At 33.4% G+C, this 17,093-nt stretch overlaps 1 protein-coding gene across 2 annotated transcripts in view; it reads left to right on the top strand.

Annotated features, from left to right (window-relative positions):
* Nucleotides 1–17,093, top strand: part of MGAT4C (MGAT4 family member C) — a 792,321-nt gene that overhangs the window by 532,135 nt on the left and 243,093 nt on the right. The gene's annotated exons all lie outside the window — the stretch shown is intronic.

Genomic DNA, 17,093 nt, shown 5'->3' with positions numbered 1-17,093 from the left:
GTAATCTGCAAATAGTGACAGTTTAACTTCTTCCCTGCCAATTTGGATGCCTTCTATTTCTTTATCTTGTATGATTGCCATGGATAAGACCTCCAGGACTTTGTTGAATAAAAGTGGTGAGAGGGCCATCCTTTGTCTTTTATGGGATCTTAGAGGAAAAGTTGTCAGCTTTTCACCACTGGTTATGATGTTAGCTCCAGGCTTGTCACACATGGCCTTTATTATGTTGATGTACATATCCTCTATACCCATTTTGTTGAGAGTTTTTATCATGAATGGATGTTGAATTGTGTCAAATGCTTTTTCAGCACCTATTGAAATAATCATGTGTTTTTTAATCCTTATTTTTAATGTGGTCTGTCACATTGATTGATTTATGAATGTTGTACCATCCTTGCATCCCTGGAATAAATCCCTCTTGGTCATGATGGATGATCCTTTTGATATATTTTGAATTCAGTTTACTAATATTTTATTGAGGATATTTGCATCTATGTTCCTCAGTGATATTGACCTATAATTTTCTTTGTCTGGTTTTGGTATAAGACTGATGCTGGCATCACAGAATGAGTCTGGAAGTATTCTCTCCTCTTCTACTTTTTGAAATACTTTAGGATGGATGGGTATTAGCTCTTTTTTAAATGTTTGGTAGCATTCAGCCCTGAAACCCTCTGGTTCTGAAGTTTGGTTTGTTGGGAGTTTTTTGATTACCAGTTCAATTTTGTTATTGGTAATTGTTCTGTTCAGATTTTCTGTTTCTTCCTGGGTCAGTCTTGAAAGGTTATATTTTTCTAGGAATTTTTCTATTTCTTCTAGGTTGTCCAGTTTATTGGCATATAATTTTCATAGAATTCTCTAATAATTCTTTGTATTTCTGTGGTATCTGCTGTGACCATTCCTTTTTTGTTTCTGATTTTGTTTATTTGTGTACTATCTCTTTTTTTCTTGATAGGTCTAGGTAGGGGTTTGTCTGTCTTGTTTATCTTCTCAAAGAATCACCTCTTGGTTTCACTGATTGTTTTTCTATTGTTTTATTCTTCTCTTAATTATTTCTGTTCTGATCTTTAGTATGTCCCTCCTTCTACTAACTTTGGGTTTCATTTGTTCCTCTTTTTGTAGCTTCTTTTATTGTGAGTATAGACTATTTAGGATTATTCTTATTTGTTTAGGTAGGCTTGTATTGCTACGTACTTCTCTCTTAGAACTCCTTAGGTGGCATTGCACAAATTTTGGGCTTTGTATTTTTGTTTTCATTTGTCTCCATGTATTGCTTGATTTATGTCCCCTGAGCACTTATCCCCTCCCCACTCAGTTCCTCTCCCTCCTGCTTGTGGGCTGGGATGGGGGATAGGCTTGGGCCCTACTTGATCACAGCTCTGCCATTATACCCTTCTCCGTGTGGTCTTCTCTCCTTCCCCAGGTGTAGGTGGTGTGTTCTGCAGTCTTCAGGTCAATTTCAGGGTTAGTTGTATTTGCTGCAATTGCTTCCTGGGTGTGTATGGGAGAAGGTTTCTGTTTTGCCTTCCAACTCTGCCATCATTTCTTCCCTCTCTTCTATATTAATTTCTTATGATTAGAATGAGATAACTATAAATGCAAAACACTGTACTCAATCTATATATGTACTATATATATATATATATACATATATATATAGTTCTTGCGATAAATACAGACATCCTAGTAGAATCTATGAGTTACAATATTTTATCCTAAGTGATGGTTTCATGTTTTGACTTTAGTGAATATCTTATATGTTAAAAAGTTATGATGACTGGCTCAGGAAGCAATATAACTGAAAAATTCAGGATATAGAAATAACATTTTTTCATTATCACTATAAAGAAAACACACTCTGGAGACTGTTTATGTATTCATGTGTATGAGTTTTTCTGTCAAAATTTTCTGAGGTTTTCTTATGAAGTTTTCAAACATGCTGAAAACTGGAAAAAGAATTTATAGCACCCCTATAACCACATCGACATATACCCACCAACATTTTACTATGCTTGCTTTATCATTTATTCTTCTATGGTTCAATCCCTATGATTTTATGTACTTCAAAAAAATATTTGTAGACATCTATACACTTCTTCCTAAGTAATGTAGCATGTATATAATCACTGAGAGGTTAATATTTGTTTAGAATTTATTTTAAAATAAAATGTCCACATAATAAAATATACAAATCTTCTTAAGTGTATGGCTTTATGTATTTTAACAACTGCAGATGCCTATGCAATACAATCACCTATCAAGGTACAGAACATTACCATAACACAAGAAAAATATTCATGCTTTTTTATAATCAATCTGTTCCCCACCACATCCTAGAGGCAAACACTATTGTGATTAATTTCACCCTTTTAGAAACCCCAATAAATGAAACCATATACTTGTACTCTTCTGTGTATCCTTCCTTCATTTAGCATATGTTTTAAAGATGTAAATATGTTGTGCTTATTGATAATTTCTTCATTTTTATTGTTGAACAGTTTTCCATCATGTAAATATACCTTACTTTTTAAATGCATTCTGTCGATGGCAACTTGGGAAATTTTCAGCTTTAACCTATTTTGCTTAGGTCTGCTATGAGCTTTCTTGACAAGTCTGTGTAGACGTAGTTTTTATTTCTACTGGGTGAATACCTAGGAGGGCAATTATAGGGTCATATGACGGGTATCTGTAGGCTTATAAGATACTGCTGGATCTTTTTTGTAAAGTGGTTGTAACTCCTGGTTTTACTCTCTTGTTAAATTCTAATTTAGAAATTAGACTTTCCTCATTCTCCGGCAAAGGGGAGGTTTGTATTAAACATATAATGCGTTACATGACAGAATGACTCTGTAAGTTAAGCAACTCCTTTCAGAGGTACATATGAAAGTGAGCAACTTTGTATAAAAGTAAGTGCATATTATTTTAAGAGGTATTTAAATTAAAATCACTATGTAGTATATGGAGTAATTTGGTTCAACTAATGTATCTTTATTCCTATAAATATAAACAATCAAAACATAACAGAATTTCTTTCATTAACGTTCACTTGGACATTGTTAATGTCTAAGTGTCAGACATCATTATATACTGTTTTGAATCAAACCTAATTTAAACCATAATTAAATCTGAATTTATTTTTAATATAGACCCAGTGGTTTATATTAGTTTCCTTGGGCTTCCCTTCAAAACCACTTGAAACTACATAACTTAAAACAAAATAAATTTATTTTCTCACAGTTATGAAAGCTAGAAATTCAGAACTGTCTCAAGGTTCTGAAGGCTTGACATCTGTAATCAGGGTGATGACAGAATCCGACTCCTGCCGGGGAAAACTCTTCCTAGCCTCTCTCCTACTTCCTGGTGTTGCTCTGCCACTCAGCAGTCCCTGGCTGGCAGCTGCAGCACTTCTCATGTCTCTTGTCTGCATTGTCTCATGGTTTTCTTCACTCTTGTGTCTGTCTCTTCTCTTATGGTAAGGACACCACACCAGTCATATTGTGTTATGGCTCATTATAATAACCTCGTATTAATCTGATCACATCTGCCAAAACCCTATTTCCAAATAAGGTCACTTTCACAGGTTCTAGTGGCTAAGACTTCAATATGTTTGTTCAGAGATCACAATTCAACCCATAACATAGACCATATGATATTTATTTCCCATTATGAATAGGTGTGAGATGGTGACAAGATTAAATATTTGGTCATTTTCTTCTTAAATATATTAGTATGTTTGATGATATAGAAATGATTTAACTATTGGAATAAGTATATATTTTGGATTTTGCTAGAAGTTTTTCATCTTCTTAGTCTAAGAGCTTTAGAGATAATCATATAGAAAGTAGAATACGTAAGTGACTCTTTCCTTCAAGCTCTTACATAAAAAGACCAAAACCAATAACAATGTGTTTAAGAAAATCAATGAAACATTGCTGACTGAAAAAAAAAATCATCTTAAAGAGTGAGCTTGCACAATTCTGCATCAGGAAATCCTGCCACCAAAAGCCATTTTGGATCACTGAAAACAACTTTAATTTTTTAAGAATAATATGATACAATCAAAGATTATGTTTTATTAGTTAGAACTGTAGCAAAGCCACTCACTTTCTCTCTTGCTTCAGACTAATTAAAGGTTTCACATTATGATATGAAAGCTTTTAGAAGTACTTAATTTCTATGAAGAAATAAAACTTCCTCTCCTTGTGTCATTCTGAGGCATTGACTTATTATCAACTCAAGTTTTATTTGCAATACCTGCATCTGTTCTAGTGAATACAAGAAATATGGAAGAGATGTAAAGATTGAGAGAGAAGAGATAGAGGGAGACAGAGATTGATTTTAGACAATATAACAGTGAAAACTATATAATTTTTTTTAGCATTTAATCCTTTGAAAACAAATGTATTCTAGCAAAAGTAAAAGAAAATATACTAATTAGCTATGAATCCTGGGCAACAGTACACACTCAGCAGATGAAATTAGAGGATATTGTGTCTTTCAAAAAACAAAATCCATGCAAATGCTGTACCATACATGTGAGAAAGCACATAAATGTAAAAGCAGAAAAATTTCTGTACCAAGAAACATATCACTCATGAAGTAAAATGCATTCTAAAGTAGTACTAATTTGTCATTTATGTTAATCACAGTATGCTGGACTGGAATTTACTTTCTACATTCTAAAAAATTAAAAGAAACTTTACCAAGCAAGTTGATAATGTGAGCAAGGAAATCATTTATCCTACTTAAAAGTAAAGGTCAACAAAATTTTCAAGGCTTGGAAACAGTGCTGTTAAAAAATAAATGAGCTCGTGATGAATTATTCTTATCTTTAAAAGTACTGACAAGACTCCCTGAGATACAAAGACCAGCTTAACATTATCTGTTTCCTTCAGTAATACTTTAAGATGATCTGGATGTCAGACTTCTCACTGTTAGTGAGCCCCTAAGCATGGATGAGTTAATGAGGATTAACATTATTCCGTCACTTGACAAAATGTAAAAGGGCTCAGAAGTAGAATTAAAAAGAGTTAATGTGTCTCCATATTCCCTCTCGCCCACACCAGGTTAGATTTGGAGTCTCTCTTCTGAGTCTCGATAGCACACAACAAGTTTTTCATTTAGAGCAACTGGCCCCCTGATTTTGAATTGATTTGATTGTTCTTAGATTTCCCTCCTTAGACTGTAAATATCTCTATTTTGGGATAATATCTAATATAAATTTTTTTATCTCATTGGCTAGTCACTGCCTAGAGCATTGCTAAATATTGAAATAAGCAAGTTCTTCAGATTATTTATGGAGATGTATGTCTCATGAGTTTGGGGTAGATTTGGGGGAAAAAAAGGGGTGAGTTTCATTTGTGGTTAGTGATCATGCTACTGAATATTGTCATTAAACTAAATTGAAATTATGAGATAAAATAACAAATAATAGTAATATTTTTAAATGTCAAGTTTTTCTTTCCTGATTTGGAAGAATGCATTCAATTTAATATCATTAAAACCATATGTATTTTTTAAAGTAATACAAAATTTGTATGTACTAAATTAGTGTCTTTCTTACATGGAAGCAGATAATATTTCTGCTCCATCCTGGACTTGGAGGAAAGTTCATTCTTCTGCATCTTATGTATATATTCCTCTGGCTGAAATTTCCAACTTTTGCTGAGAGGGACCACAAATATCATTTATTTCAGGGCTTTACTGAAGTCTCAGTGTTATGGAAGGAGAGAGTAGAATCTCCACTTGATTTGATAGTGTTATGCAGTATAACTTTATTTTATACTCAGTCCATGAAATGTAAGTGGAACTGTTTTCACAGATATTCAGAGAGAAAGGAAGGAGGAGGGAGATAGGGCTGTTGCTATTTGGCAGGTTATACTAAATACAGCTGTAAAATACAAGCTAATGCTTTTCCGTGACAGACTGTTGACAAGCTGACTGTATATGGAATTTGAAGCTGTTCGGTAGCGCTATTACTTCTTGGATAAAACAGTCACTTCAGATCTGTCCTTGTCACAGAATAATCAGCCGTCTCTATCTTTTCCAAACCTGTTTCTAAATACACATATACATAGACAGGGTTTGATCAGTTTCTGGTTAAGTGGTTTCAATAGCCATGTTCAATTTCATTTCTTGAAGACATATAGAAGTTTCTGAAACACGTTTTTAAAAATCTCAGGACTATGTCTTGATGGTCTGATGCAGACAACTACTTTCTGCTATAATGTACTTTTTAATAGACTAAAGTGTGTTTTTCTTCCATGATGGGTATTGTTGGTAACTTGCATCTCAGAGTGAATCTCCTGTCAATCCCTAACTAACAACAAAGAAAAAGAAAAGAAAAAAAAATGAATGCACTGGGAGAAAAATGCCATTTCACACTGGGTGTTTTGTAAATGTAAGCCAACTCGCACCGATCCTTTAGGCGTCAGTAGACGTGGAGCTGTGCCAGGAGAGAAGAAAACATGTCCAAATAGAGAGAGTTTGCTCAGCAAATTGAAATTCAAGCCTGAAATAGAAGAGTTGAAGTTAAATCTACTGCAAAGAGCACATTTCATCCTGTACTCATTTTTTTTCCTAAAATGCAAAGTTTATTAAATATTGATTTTTGTTGCAGACTCTGCATAATTCCAGTATCTCCTTCCACTTAATCTTCTTACATAGTAATTATCACTCAGGTAAATGGGAATAAAAACATAAGGCTGAATATTTGAACAATTTCATCTGAGTTTGCACACAGAAAAAGTAAAATATACTCTTCTATACAATTATAGCTCAATATGGAAACTATAATTTGATATTATTGTCTCAAAGCAAATACCTTTTATGTCATTGAAGAATATGTATAATAAAAACACTTTAGGTATAAATTAGAAAGCATTTACATTTAATACTATATGATTTCATTATTTGAGCTATAAATAGCAAGCTCATGAATGTGAAAGTATTTTGTCATCTAAAAATTAAATATAGGAGGGATACAATATATTGACAAAACTGGAAGAAAAAGTAGAGTTAATAATGTATTAAAACTTATTTTTCCCTTGTGACCCAACTTGAAGCATAAATCTGGATCTCTCCATTTCTAAATTTTGATTGACATTATCATTTACCAACAATCAGGAGAGACTGTCTCAGGTAGAACTTTACTAGTAAAATTCAATGTACTCTATAAATTTTCTCATTCTTCACTCACCCCAGCAGAAGAAGGTAAAGAACTGTTTATTCCTAAACCTTAACAGGAGCTTGTGACAGGTATATTTAAAAAATAATATTCATATGTTATGATTATGAAAACAACATATACTCATTGGTGAAAATTCCCAAATTGCATAAAAGGGTAAGAAAAATAACTAATTAAATTGAAGTTTAATCTCTTATCAACCATTTATTGAGCGGCTAATATGTATCAAGTACTAGATTAGGTGCTGAGAATTTAGAAGTAAATTAAGTATAGTATCCTTGCTTCCTGCTTAGAGCCTAGTAGTTAATTACCAAAGCATATAGATAACCACTATTAATATTTTATTTTATATATCTTCAATACAGCATAATTTCTCATTATGCTTTTTTTCCCCCTCGTACATAAGGATTTTCTTAAGTAACTTTAATTTCCCTAAGATGTAATTTTTCATGGCTGCATCTAATACAGCATCATAAATTATGGTCTCTAAAACCTTTGCCATGATGTTAAGATTTGAGATTTGTTCCTGTTTCCACTGTAACAAATAACACTATGAAAAATATATTTAGATATTTTTGCATGTCTTAAGTTTCCCTTTATGATAGAATCCTAGAATTAGAATTCCTAGGGGTTAGGTTATTATTTGAGTCAGGGGTTATATATTTTACTGATTCTGTTTCTCTGGAGAAGCAAAAATGTATATGTCATTCATTTGTTTGTTTATTTGTTTATTATGAGGAATTGGCTACATGACTATGGAGGCAGATCACAGTCTGCCATCTGCACACAGGTGACCAGGAAAGTGGTGGTGCCATTCAGTCTGAATCCAAAGACCTGAAACCTAGGAGAAATATATGTACACACACACACACACATATATATATATATATGTGGGCATCATCAAATCCTTACATATATATAAACACTTTTACTGAAGGAAACTTTCCAAATGAATTTTATTTAAAGTTTTATCCTAGCTACATGATAATTTATTTAAACTACATGTTACTTAAGGGGAAAATTCTGGAATCAAGTTAGTTACAGAAGGGTGAAGAAACAAAATCTGAGTGTAGACTCTCTCCAAATCCTTGACTGACTGATAATGCTACATATCTGTAGGAAATTGAAGAGCTTTACAGAGAAAATCACTCAGAAAACAGGGAAAGGGTCTATTTTTAAAAGACAGAATTGATCTTGATGAATCAGAATTCTTGCCTCTTTGACTGCATTCTCCAACTGAGGAGATTTATGAAAATAAACTCAGAAAAGAAGAACAAAGAGGTGGGATTGCTCATCCTATCTATTTACACACACTAAGTCATATTAATGCAAACATTATATTACTAACAGATAAATGAAACAGAGTAGAGGAGGTCATGTAAATAATAGCACTTGATATATGATAAATGTAGCAGCAAAATTTGCCAGAACCTTTCTGAAAATCAGTTTGACATTGTTCATCAGAAGCGTTGAATGTTTATAATTGTGACAGTTAATTTTACATGTCACTTTCACCAGGGGTTGAACAGATTAAGCATTATTTGGGGGTATGTCCGTCAGGGTGTTTCTGATGAGATCAGAATTTTTTTCTTTTTTTTTTTTTCATTGAAGTGTCGTTGATATACGATCTTACATTCATTTCAGGCATGCAACATAGTATTTCAACAGTTACCCATATTCTTTAATCTTCACCCCAACTAGTGCAGTTACTATCACACAGGAAGATGTTATAGAATCATTAGCTAAATTCTTCATGCTGTATACCATCCCTGTGACCAAATTATATTATGATTGAGAATTTTTGTGCCCTTTTATCCTGGAGAAAGACAAATACCGTATGATTTCACTTATTTGTAGCATCTAAAACCAAAACAGAATGAACGAGATGAGCATTTGAATGAACGGATTCTGTAAAGCAGATTGCCCTCGTCAGGGTGGGTGGGCATCATCAAATCCTTAGAGTACCTGAATACAACAAGAAACTGAGAAAGAGAGAACTCAACCTTTCTTGCCTGGCTCATGATTAAGCTGGGACATCTCATCTAATCTATCCTGCCCTCCAAGTGGGATGATACCACCTGTTCCCCTAGGTTTCAGGTCTTTGGATTCAGACTGAATGGCACCACCACTTTCCTGGTCACCTGTGTGCAGATGGCAGACTGTGATCTGCCTCCATAGTCATGTAGCCAATTCCTCATAATAAACAAATAAACAAACAAATGAATGACATATACATTTGCTTCTCCAGAGAAACAGAATCAGTAAAATATATAACCCCTGACTCAAATAATAACCTAACTCCTAGGAATTCTAATTCTAGGATTCTATCATAAAGGGAAACTTAAGAACAGAAATGATATCCAGAGGGAGACAAAGTGATACTCTGTTTTCACCATTGACAAGGTGACCAAGGCTTTTGAATACTTCACAAAAGCTCTAAGTTTTCAATATGTAAGAATGACGGTATTAGCTTGTGAATATTTAAGAGTTGTGATGATTATGTCCTGCAGAATTTAGTCATGTAACAACAAAAATAAGAAGCAGGGGTGTTTGTAGTTCAATCTTTGAAGCACAGTAATAGTATGATTGTCAAACACTCTCTTCTTCTTGGGTCATTTGTTTATATCTCTAACCTGTAGCCAACTAATTTTCTCATCTTTTCCTTTATGTTAAATTACACGCCAATTACCTTTCCTTAACTGTTTAGAGATGAGCACAAATGCTTTAGAACCATTAGGAAACTGCCAGTTATAATCTAAATGTCCCAAAGTCTGAGGTTAAAATAACAGTCATTGATTTACCTTTCTGACTCCGCACTAATAGATAACACACAACAGCTTTTTTATTTTCTTCTGTCAGGAAAGCCATACCTTCATGATTAAATGGCACTCCAGGCTCTGTTATCAATTATACCAATTAAGGTCAAACAGAATAGAACAGCAGTCTTTGTGGGAAGCAACATGGGCAACATAAACTATTATTAGTATAAAGATGTCTTATGTACCCATGAAGGCTTCTTCAGAAGTTATCATCAATTATTTCTAGACAGTCACTTATAATCAAATCTCCCAAATCCACACATTTAGTTTGTGTTTCTTAAGCTGTGGGGAAAAATAGGCCCCATTATTTGCCAAATGAAATAGCTCCCTTGATATCCTTGCTGAAGAAGGAGTATTAGGAATTGTTTTCTTTTTTTACAAATAGACTGAAAAATGATGCTGATGTCCTTTCAAAAAAATTACCAAGTTTTTTTCACCTCTTTGAAATAAATTTAAATGATAGTTATACTTGTATATCTGAAATACATATTTATGTATCTAAAACTTACTATATATATTTTTTTACAAAGGATATTTAATTTTGGGTGTAAAATGGAATGTGTGTGCTAAATAGTTACTCTGTAGTCAAGGTCATTAATGGTAACTGCTGCAACAAAAACAATAACAAAAATCCAGAAGTCTCTGTAGTTTATGTAATTAAAGCTGACCTGTGGCTCATCCCTTCCTGAGTGGTTTGTCTACAAGCAGTGACACCAGGCTCCTTCCGTCTTCTAATGCCTCCATCTTCATCTTAAAGATCTGGCAGGGGACTTTATGGAAAAAGTTAGTCACATGATCCCAAACTAATTGAAATGGGGACTGAAAAATGTAGCTTTAGCTATGCAGCAGGAGAAATGGAAACTGTCTGGTAAATACATAGCAGTACCATTTTTATAGTCTACTCTTGTGGTCACCAAACATTCCTTTCACACTGTCTCCCAAATACTCAGCTTCCCCAAAGGAAGAACCCCAGATCCCATCCAGTCATCAGTTTGTGTCCCAGGGTCTCTGGGTGCTGACAGTTGTCCTCATCAGGTCCACATGTACAACCATATTCATGGTTCTGAAATCTGACCATGAAAAAGAGAAAAATCTTATTTTTGACCCCTGATTCTCCATATATGCACATTTACAGAGATCAAGTAATCTCAATAACTTGGAAAATGGGAGAATAGGATAGACACAGAAGTCTTTGATTCATGGCACTTATGGAATTCACTAGTGCAGATATAGTGTGAAGTCCCACTTCCTGGAGAAAAATGATCATCAATTAGGCTTGGTTATCTTCCATGGGAAGAACTCCTTTGTTAAGAAAACCAAGGTCAGTGAAGGTTGTTTCTTCTTATTTTCGATGGCCATATGCAAAGTGGGTACTGAGCATATGTCTGTCTTGGCTACCAATTTGCAGGACCCACCACATGCTCACAGAAATATGGGTGTCCAAAAGTTGTTTTAAGGATTGTAGAGTCAAAGCCTTTTTAATACGGACTTGTGGCTATTTGGCAATATAATTTCTTTAAAAAATTTTGTAAACTATTTACTTCCAGTGTAATTCAAGTACAAGTAGTCAAAACTACCAGAATTTGTTCTCAAATATGTTTCATTTCTTTGCCACCTTGCTTTCATGCCTCTCTCTCTCTCAACATCAAGTCAGATAATCTCAAGGCTGACAAGTTTAAGTGGGCATAGAATGCCCTTCATTTGATCTTTAGCACAAATTTGAGTTACTCTGTGCAGCTGAGAGATCTCATTGGGTCTTGATTGTTCAAAGTCTCCCCAATACCGTCTCTTATTTTTCTGAATTCTCTATTCCTTTACAGTTTTACTTTAAAACTGATGATGATTTTCTGAGCTCATCTCTTTCTTGTACTACATTGCTGAAACAATCAATAAAAATAATAGATACTACTAGCATCTATATTCCAAACATCTCTGGAACTACAAGCTCACTAAGCTTTGGACTGCCTTCCAAGCGACCCCAGGTGATAGTTTGTAAAGGTCTTTTTATTGCAATCACCAACTGACAACTTGCTTTTTAACATAACTACTCGCTACCCACTACAAAACTAATGTTCCATATTCTCATTTTAAGGTTAGCATCTCACTTCAAAGTACTGGTTTTGTATTAGTCAGTGTGATTCATGCTAGCTGCTGCAATATATAATCTCAAAACCTCTGTGTTATTCTTATTCCTGCAAAATCCAGTGTGGATATTCCTGGTTGCATAGCTTCCCCGAGAAGTTCTTATACAAAAAGTGATTTGAAGATTCAATTCAAATTCCTTGCATTTAATAACCCTGTCATCCTTAAATATGACCTACAATGACTCTTCAAGGAAAGAATGGAGGAATTGCTACAGAGCCTTTAGGTGGGCCTGGAAGCCTACAGTTCATTTACCAGTCATATGTTTTCAATGTAAATGCAAAGGAGGCTGTGAATTATAGGTTGGCTATTGAACCCTGGAAAACAAGTGCCTTAACAGTAAACAGCTCAGGTAAAAACCATAATACAGCAAAACGAAGCTTTAATAATCCAGTATAAGATGTTCTCATTTATTTTCTCTTTCCGTAATTGAACTTCCTTTGAAAAAACTCACTTTCCACGTGGAAACTATTGTCAAACTGTCATGAACAGTGTGTTAGTTTTTCATGCCTAATAAATATTCAGTTTACTCACATGTTTTAAAATGTAAATGCTTGTTAGAGTAAAGAATATTGGCCCATTAAGTTGTATTACTTTCTACATTCCCATTCTTGTTTCCCCAACAAGCACAAGAGCATGCCGATTTTGAAACACGTTTTCATGGAGAGCTTAATGTGAAAAGAGTGCATGGCCACTTAAAGATGGAGGTTTAATTAGGGCATCACTAATGTTCTTTTTACTGCTAACGTTTTATCAAATGTGACACCCTCGAATTTAAGCAAAAGTCATGGTAGGCGAGCATTTTATTGTGTACGAAACTTCACACCCTCTCTCCAACTCCCTAAATATTGGATTCGTTTTCTGGTGATACTTTGAAAGTACAAAAAATTGATACAGGAATTAAAATCAAAAGGCCTTTAAGGCAATTTGGGTCCTGCTTTGTAAACAGTATGTTCATTATAAAAAAAAGAAGAGAGAAATAAAAGGAAGAATAGAGAATAAAACAAAATTCTCCAAAGCCTTTATCTCGCCAAATAGATATAGGTTTTTTTATTTGTTTTTGTTTCTTTTGTGTATGTGTGTGTTTTATAACAACTGGATTTTCTAAATGTACAGTTTAGAATTCCATTTCCATTAAGTATTTCCATACCTTTAATAGTGTAAGAATATATGATTTAAATGCCTACATAATATTCCACTGTATAGATATCGCATTATTTGTTTAATTAATCTCTTATTAGGTATTCAGGCAATTCAGTTTTTTTACTGACATGAATATGCCTGTAAAAACTATTTTGATACATTAATTTTTAAATGTATCTCTAAAGAATTTAAGATATCTTAATGTTTTTTAGGCTTTTGAGCATATACTATAAAATTGTGTCCTTCTGAAACAGTGTATCAATTTATATTTCTCCCAATAATTCTCAAATGTGCTTATCCCATCACTCTTATTTCAATAATTATCATTGTCATTTTCTAAATTTTGTCAATTTCACCATTGCATATTTCTTAAAATAGTTACTTGATTTTCTGTGACTTTGAATATTTTTATTTGGTACCTACATTCTTTGTGTGTGTGTTGTATAATGGCTTACTCATAGCTTTTATTCATTAAATGTATTTGATTTTTTCCTAGTTACAAAGCATGATGCTACACACTGGAGACAGGGCACTGAATAACACAGACAAGGTTCCTGCCCTTATAGAGCTTACACTTAATAGGGTAACTGACGTTAAATCTCTATCATAGAAGTTTTCTTAATTTACCTCTGCATAAATAAATCTCCAACTTAATCAACACCCTTCATTCTTAGAGCAAAACATACAAATTTGTATCTATAGGAGTGTAAACATTTGTAACTAGGATGCTTACTATCTGGTAAGAATGCACATTTCTGCTCCTTTCACTTGGGTTATATTTCTATCAAGATTCAAATGAGTGTTACAAATTTGTTTGTCCAAGATGTTCTTGTTACAGTAATTTTGTGCTTTCATAAATATTATATAGACTAAGAAAATATGAATACACAATAAATATGGTTTTGTTTCTATAATTGTTGGTCTTACATTTATAAACTCTTAAAGTTCAGTTGCTAAAATTATGACTATTACATTATGTGCAAATGACTGAAAAAAATAATGTTTAGAAGGCATCTGCACTCAGGATTTTCTGACTTACATTTTTCTTCCACCTAAAATTAAAAGAAACTGGAAATTATAGTATGTTCAGAATGGAGTTTTTAGCTGTTAAGAACTGTATGGAACTCTAATCAGAAGACTGTTGCCATAAGAAAAAGACTTAGCTACAAATTAAAGATAAAGAAGAAAAAAACTGTAATGTAACTTACACAGTATATGTCAAAACAAGTGTCTAATACATGCATATATTATTATTCATGATTTCCTGTGTTATTCCTCCATTTATTTTCAATTAATCAAAGTGTTTGATAAAGGATGGTTTCTATTGTAATCAACTGATGATAAGTATGAGGGTTAAGGGAGAATTACAAGATACTCCCCCTAGAAAATATGATTTGTTTTCTGGCATGATTTTTGGCAGGCTTTCTCAAACTATTTGAAACTTCAGCATCTAATAAATAGGAAGATCCTGGTCTATATCTTAGAAATGGGTGAAATCAACCCTACTAAAAGAAGTGCTTCTGGACAGGTTTTTCAAGGACCACACTGATTATTTTTTTTATCTTCTCAAAGTAAAGAGAAATTTCATATACATACATCAATACACTTCCAAGTCAGGAAACTAATAGTCATTTGTATTTTTAACTATTATTATTTAAGTATATCTCTACTTTTCTAAATTATCTTGTAAAGAGCAATCCATTGTATAATTGTTGGTTTATGTTTCCCAATTCTGGATAGTATATTTGTATGTATCTCTACTGTATTTTATTTTACTCATAGAAACTTTTTTTTTGACCTTTCAGTCACTGCATTTTGTTTATCTGCTACAAATACATTCACATTTACGTCTGAGCTTAGAAAATTTTGTGTTTACCTCTAATTCAGCTGTACAGTTTAATGCAACAGGTGATGTTGGTTATAGTAGATTCAGTAGGCACGGGAGATCACACTGTAAGCAGTTGGAAGCAGGAGTGCCTCAGCACAAAGTGGTGAAGATGCTTTAAATTCTCTATAGTGATAGACTGTATCTCTGTCAACTGTCAGAGTGAAGAAAAAGAGTGCTCCAACAGTTATAAACATAGCACGTTCAGACATTTATTCAGACAAATACAGATGTAGCTGGGTGTCATTTTAAAGCCCAACTATTTATGTTCTTGGCAGATAGTTAAAAACAGAAGGCATTCATAGTTTGGAGTTTTGAAAATATAATATCCGACAAACAGTACATTACCAATGGTCACTGTCTCAGGATTAGCATAAGCATGTGAAATACTGATAGTTCTTAATTTTCTCTGGTTTCACATTTAATCATTATGAATAAAAGCTAGAGCACATTAAAACAAAACAGCACATTCCACTGTGAAGGATTTTTAAAAATCTTTTCTTAATTTTCTCTTTTCTGTCCTATTATGTAGAAAATACAGTTAAAAATGGCAAATTTATGGGATATTTCAAATAAGGAAAAATAATCACTAAATAGGAGAACAGAAATTGGTTATATACAAAATTTCCTCTTCTATGCATGACATAACTACTACTGGATAGCTATCCTATGGGCAACCACTATAAGACCAGACCAAATAGGTTCAGAATTTTAAAAACAGCACACAGTTGTGAGAAACACGAGACGAGCCTCACAGTTATGTTGAGATTAAACACAGTTAACCTCTGTTTTCTGTTGGAGAACTTCCCTGATCACAGGAAAGGGCCTGCGGAACAATATCAAGAAGTCTAATATATGTGTCACTGGAATCCCAGAAGGGAAAAGAAACCATATGAGGCAAATAATTTTTTTCAAATTTGAGAAAAAAATAACATGTACATCAAAGAATCACAACAGCCACCAAGCAGGGTAAAGTCAAATTAAGGCACACATAAACACAACTTAGTCAAAGTGCCGACACCCAAATACAAAGAACATTTTAAAAGCAGGCAAAAAGGAGTAACATATTGTGTGCGTCAGGAACAATGATAACTACGGCCTCATACTTTGTAAAATAAAAAATGAACTAACATCACTAAGGGCTAAAGGAAAAAAAATGTTGAAATAGAATTCAAAGCCCAGAAATAAGTTTCTTTCAAATATCATTCAAAACAGAGGCAACATGAAGATATTTTCTTATGAATAAAAAGCTCAGAGAATCTACTATCAGCCTGCACTACATGAATATTAAAGCAAGTTAGTTAGGCTAAACAATAATGTTACCAGGTAAAATTAGAATCTATACAAAAAATTGAAGATGGTTGAATACAGTAAATATATAGTATGTATAAAATTTTTTTAAATTAAATTTTGAATTTCTTCAAAAGATGATTGTATGAAATAATATATTATTGGAGAGAGAGATATGGGGCAATGAAATATATCACTATTATATAGCACTTACCATGTTTTTGGGTTTTTTTTTTAGAATTATTATGTGCTAGTTTATTAGTTTCCTATTGCTACTATAACAAATTACCATGGACTTAAGTGGCTTAAAATAATATAAATGTATCATTTTATAGTTCTGAATGTCAGAAGTTTAAAATGGGTCAGCAGAGTCATGTCCCATTTGGAAATTCTAGGGGAGAATCCATGCCTTTAATAGCTTTTAGAGGTCGCTTTCATTGCTTGAACTAGTGACCCTGAATTACTTCAACATCTGCTTCTGTCTTGACACTTCCTTAACACTGACCCTTCTGCATTCTTCTTCTCAGCACCTTTGCCATTACACAGGACCCACAAGATAACCTAGAATAGCCTCCCCATTTCGAAAACCTTGACTTAATCACCTTTGCAAAGTTCCTTTTGCCAAGTAAGG

Source organism: Manis pentadactyla, chromosome 10 (genome assembly GCF_030020395.1).
Source record: "Manis pentadactyla isolate mManPen7 chromosome 10, mManPen7.hap1, whole genome shotgun sequence".
NCBI lineage: Eukaryota > Metazoa > Chordata > Mammalia > Pholidota > Manidae > Manis > Manis pentadactyla.
The sequence above is the reverse complement of the archived record's forward strand: the minus strand, read 5'-3'. Positions and strand labels throughout refer to the sequence as shown.